This window comes from Canis aureus, chromosome 2 (genome assembly GCF_053574225.1).
Source record: "Canis aureus isolate CA01 chromosome 2, VMU_Caureus_v.1.0, whole genome shotgun sequence".
NCBI classification, from domain to species: Eukaryota; Metazoa; Chordata; class Mammalia; order Carnivora; family Canidae; genus Canis; species Canis aureus.
This window is the reverse complement of record NC_135612.1, coordinates 21,158,877-21,164,988: the sequence shown is the minus strand read 5'-3', so window position 1 is coordinate 21,164,988 and position 6,112 is coordinate 21,158,877.

Here is a 6,112-nt window from a genome sequence, read left to right as displayed (position 1 = left end):
CAGAAATATCTTTCTGAAGGAAGGCTTAGTTTTTTTGCAACCAAAACATGGCTAATGTAGCTTAAACAAGCAATACCTGGTGTTAGTTAAAAAAAAATGCATTTAAATTTTAATTAGAAAGTTGGAACATTTGAGGTTTAAAAGAAAAATCTAAATTTACCAACATGAAAGTGCATTGTCATATTATTGATTGGTTTTATAATCTTATCATTTCTTCCAGGGCTTCTTTTTTTTTATAGATTCTATTTATTTATTGGAGAGAGAACAAAGTGGCATGGGGGATTCAGAGGGGCAGAGGGAGAGAGAGAAGCAGACTCCCCTCTGAGCAGGGAGCCCAATGTGGGGTTTGAACCCAGGACCCTGGGATCATAACCTGAGTCAAAGGCATACACTTAATTAACTGAGCCACCCAGCTGCCTTTCTTCTGGGACTTTCAATGAGGGTTCTTATATTGAAAACAAAATCAAATAATAATTATTATTATGATCATTATTATTATTAGCCATTGAAGTATTTCATCTGAAAAAAAAAAGTTTCTACTGGGATTAAGCTATACAAAGAAATGTTTTTTAGAAAAAAGAGCTGGGACCAGATAATTAACTATGTCCTCTGATTTTTTTAAAAATAATCTTTGTGGAGACAGAGAAGCTTAATAAAAGGCAACTATTGCTGATTAACCTAAATGTTGTTTCTTAGAAGTTTTAAATTTAGGATTCTTTAACTAAAAACAGAAATTACCAGTCCACCTTCTCAATAATACGTTCTTAAATCAATAAAAGAAAAAGAATTGCATGATTAGCAAACAGATGTATTATTAGTTATCCATTAATTTTTATTCTATTTTTGGAAAATATCTGAATATATAGTTAATAAATTAAATTAAAGAAGTTCCTTATAAACACATAATGAAAGTTCATGGCTTCTAGAATTTCACCAACTTTTTTCTAAGTGTTCCATATGCCAATCACATTATTTCCCAAGTCAATTCTGAAACTTAAGGGAATTTTAAGGAGACATTAATTAGAATTAATATATACATATAACATCAGTTATAGAAAATACCTGTCAAAGTTGACAAATGTACATTTATGGGGATTACTTTCATGGAAAGACAGTGAGCAACTTTGAAAGAAGGAAATTATTTGAAAGCTGAAATTAGGCAACCAGAAATTACCACAAAGAAATCTCTTTCTTTCTGAATACCTTCTAGTAAAACAATGTCCAGGAATTAGATCTAGTCTTCTTTCCCTACCCTTGCATTCTTGAGGTCTAACTGATATACAAAATACTGCCCATATTTAATGTGTACAATGTTGTGAGTTCAAACACATGCATACACTTCTGATATCAATCACCACAATCAAGTTAACAAACATTGGACCTCATCTTTTAGTATCTATGATAAGTGTAGCCAGCTTTGTAGAAATGCTTAAATTGCTTTAAATATTTCTATTTCTTGAAAGTATTGGAAAATTTATTACATTATGTGAGGGAGACCAGAGGGGCTGTGGAATGAAGATGTGAGAATTATTAGGAAAATATTAAGTGATAAGTACTCTTTAGTGATTGGTAACTGCAATGAAGAACACTTCCCTCTTATTTTTGAAGTTTGGAAAGTATGTTCCAGAAAACAAAGGAAAAAACAAAAAGCAAACAAAAAATACCTATCAGATGCATGCCAGCATTTTTAGCCATCTCTATTCTTACTTATTAAAAAAATAAAACGTGGAGAATATCCTTGACAACGTAAAGCATTTAATGCCAGACATGCATTGTATCATTTAAATATTATGAATCCTGTCAATGCCTGTAATCGGTTCTCACATACATACGTGAGGATTCACATCTTTTCATGATTAAGACACTACACGATAGCATGCATTTCAGAAAATATTACTGCATTTGGGCTCCAAAAGTAAAAATCCTTGGAATTTAAAACTGCATATACCAGAATCATTTTGGCCAAAAGATTCACAATATTTATTCCTAATATAAAATAATCCCCACTTCAAGTGAAGCAGATACCTATCAGTATTAAGAAAGCAGTGAGCTCAACCTAATGCTGGAGATCTTCCATTGGACTTCATTCCCTAGTAAGATATTACCACTGAAGGATCACTACATGAAAGACTTAATAAAGGGCCACATATGGCCCTGGGTTTGGTTATTAGTGTATTGAATTATGTTTTTATTATAACTATTTATTCTTTTCTGTGTTTAAGGGATCTGCTCATATAAATGACTGCAGGATAAATAAAGCTGACAAACACAAGTGACTGTATCTTTTGGCATTAAGATAATTATAGATCATTACATGGTAGGAATAGTCAATAGCTCTAAAGTAATATGATTAAATAAAGCACTTTAAAACTGTAATTCACCTAGCCTTTTTAATATTTTACCATTTCTTCTTTGTTGCTCCAAAGCTATGAATTTTAAGATTTATTTGTCACTACTCTCTATATTTTCTGCTGTACACAGTATTTGTGGGCTATGGCAACCAATCCCCTTGGGCTTTCTTTTGCTTTAATTTGCATAAACACAGGCATCATATGAATATTCAGTGAGTGGCTTTGCATTAAGTAAGTGCCCTTAATCAGCTTTTCAGTTCAGTTTTATTGGTTGCACGCACAGTCAGTTATTTCATCCAGAAAATCTGAAGGCCCTACAAACTAACCAGGTAAGGATTGTAATTCCTTGATGCATTTAATGAAAGAATATTATCATTTGATTACATAGGTTCTGGAGAATGCTAAAAGCATGGTGGGTTCTTTTTTTCCCTGTGTTTTTTTCTTCCCTTGGTGGTCAGGTGGGTGCATGATTCTCTAATTTGCATAAACATCAGTTCTATGAATAATTCATCAGGGTTATTTTAAACACTAGGCTTCTACTTTGGATGGCACTAGGGTACCGCCATTTGATTGGTTGAATGCTGTTTTCATCACCAGCAGAATTCCTATAACATGAAAGCACCTAAAAGGAGCTGAATTGAATATACAGTATTTGTTTTTTGAAAAATGTCTGTTATCTTTTCAAAGCAAATTGTGCTGCTTTTCCCCCCTCCCTAACATTAGAACTTCTAGCTTTTCATGATAAATACATTACAAGCTCAAATGTGGCTCTACCGTTTGTAGACTTGACCGGTGTCTATGATTTCTGGAGAATGGGGTAGCAGCTGTATTCTTCTGAACATGCATAAACATGAGCGACATGTAAATAAGAAACTGTCACATGCATATGGAGCTGCGAACAGCTCCATTGCTAGGATCCATCTATTTCTCTTTATCAGAATATCCTCTGAATAGATAACTTTGAGACTGTTCCATCTATTTTATAATGCCATGGACAATTATGCCACTATATATGCATATAATAAGCATATATGATCTGACAAATTATTTCTTGTGTAATATGTAATTTACAGTTTCCTCTCAGTCCGCCTACAGATTTTTAAATTTGGTAGTCCTTTGCAATATAATAGCGACAGGAAAAGTGTTAATCAAGAATGACCAGCTAATTAATTTAGATATTAGGGTGTAATTCATTCCCACCATTTACTAAAAATAGATTACACCTTTATGCTTGTGGAGATGAGGAATATGGAGGTTTACACCATCCTTTGTTAGTCACTTATACATTAGCCATGTACATTTCTGGTCTCAAAGCTCTCACTGACAAGATTCTCATTGTAAACATTTGTGATCTTGAAACATTACGAAACATGGGATTGGAGAATAGTGTAAATTGAATTTAGTATTTGGCACATTCCATTTTTGTGTTCCTACTCCACAGAGGAATATATCACAAATAAGATGTTGAACAATTACTGTTATGAAAGGTATATTGAATGATATGTATAATCAGTCTGTGTAATCAACTATAAAATATTCCACATTCACCATGTTTTCTATACATTATGTGGATAAAAATACCAAGGGCATCTTCAATAATGAATAAAAAGACTGAAATTTTCTCAGTATTTCATAAGTTTGCCATATAAAATTACTCTGTAGCATTTTCAGACTTTTTGTAAACAATATTCAAATATGAGCTTCATACATGCTGAAACTGAAGAAAAAATCCTTTTTATTTTATTTTTTAGCTCTCTATATATCTAATGATAGCACTAGGCTAGTTTCCATTTTCCTTTATTTGAATTGTTTATAGTTAGGTGAGGGTCTATTTCTTTCTTTCTTTCTTTCTTTCTTTCTTTCTTTCTTTCTTTCTTTCTTTCTTTCTGCTGTATCGTCAGAATCTATATACTAAAGAAATATTTTTGAGACAATATTCCTTCACTCAAAACCAACTTTCACAAGCACACTTGACATGCTTATTATTTTATCTGTTGACAAAACACTTCACAATTAAAAATATGGAAAAAGGAATTCAAAACAAAGATTTTTTAAACGAGATAAAATCGCAAATTTCTCTCAGAATTTCACATACTCATATCAGCAATTGTGCTTTACATTTAATTATAAATAGTATATAAATCTCACATCTGCAGTGTGCTATGTTTAATTAAATCTTGCACGATTCAGTATGGATGCTGTTTATTTAATTATCAGCCATTAAATGTTTACAGCTGTAATAAACACCAAGTAATCTTTACCATACCATATAGAGATTACAGATTTGGAACTATTTAACCAAAGATTCTCATTCAAGTGATGCTCATCCTATTGAATACTTTTCATATAAAATCAGCTAAACTTACATTTCATCAATATTTAGTCCTTTCATTTGTTTCAAAATAATCCACATTATTTTCTAAACAAAAAAATGAATAGTTATAATTTCAGAAGACATATCCTTCTTTAGTTTTGTGACAGTATAATTCTATCAGGTACATATAATTTTGAAAATGAAAAATTCTCATTTAACTCTTTGATGAAGCCATTGTGAGACCAGTTTAATGGGATAAACAAGTTTCTTTGTGCTTTTGCCATCTATACTATTTGCAAGAATCACTGAAGCTCTTTTAAAGAAAACATATTTTAAATGAAGTTGGAAACAAAGATAGTGAATGACCACAGAATTTACCTTTCATTTTATTAAAAGATTCTTCCTAGAAGGACAGGAGTCATCTTGTATTGCATAAAACTTGTGTAAAGAAAACAAAGCATTTGTTTAAATTTTGAAAAAAAATCATTACATAAATATAATTAAAATTATTATGCATTACATTCCAAGGGAGAAAAATAATTTGCATCTTGCAAATAGTCTCATTTCATGTAATATTTTTCAGACATTTAAGAAGAAAAGCAGGCATAATGTATAAGTTGATACTGTCATTTTAAACAATATTTTTCTTTTAAAAAATGATTTTTTAACACCTAATCGTCCTGTATTTGGTTAATAAAAATGTTTATTTTCAGATACTATTATCTATAATATATGCATAGATATTGTCAAAAAATTGTTGGTGGGGGATTTAAGCAATTAAAGCTGTATATATATCATTACTTAATCAATTGGTATTTAAGATAAATTTTACCTAATGGATGTTTTGATCTATATAAAATAAAACATCGATTGATCTATATGAGGTGAAGTCTTAAACTTGAAGAAGCCTTGTCGTACAGAAGTTTTGGAATTGAGTATTACCTTAAGGCAAGAGATATCAATTCCTTATATGGATCCCTTAGCTAGTTCATGCATCCTTATAAAAGACTGAATGTTCTCAATGAAGCTAGGATATCCTTTAGGAATTCTTAATTTAATTGACCGTGCAAGTACATGACATGACCCATATACAAATCTCTCCCCCCCAGTGTCACTCATTTCTTCGGAACCCCATCAGTAAAATTTGCTAATATACTTGAAATTTTCTTCTCATTTTCCTGAACTAATACTGTTTAAATACAGACAGACAAAGTCTTGCGTGATAACATTGTGTTTAAGTTAGCCAATTAAGTTTCTTAGTATAGAGAAAGACAAGGAGGAGGAAAGGAGATGGAGGATTGGCTTACTTTTGGGTTCTCTTATTCTGATTGGAGTTCCCCTTAGCTACTCTGGTTGCTTGACTATTAGTTAGAATTTGCACAATCAATATTCTAATGGGTAGGTTTTGAAAAGTTATTGGGTAATGAATTTGCACAGTTATTCTTAT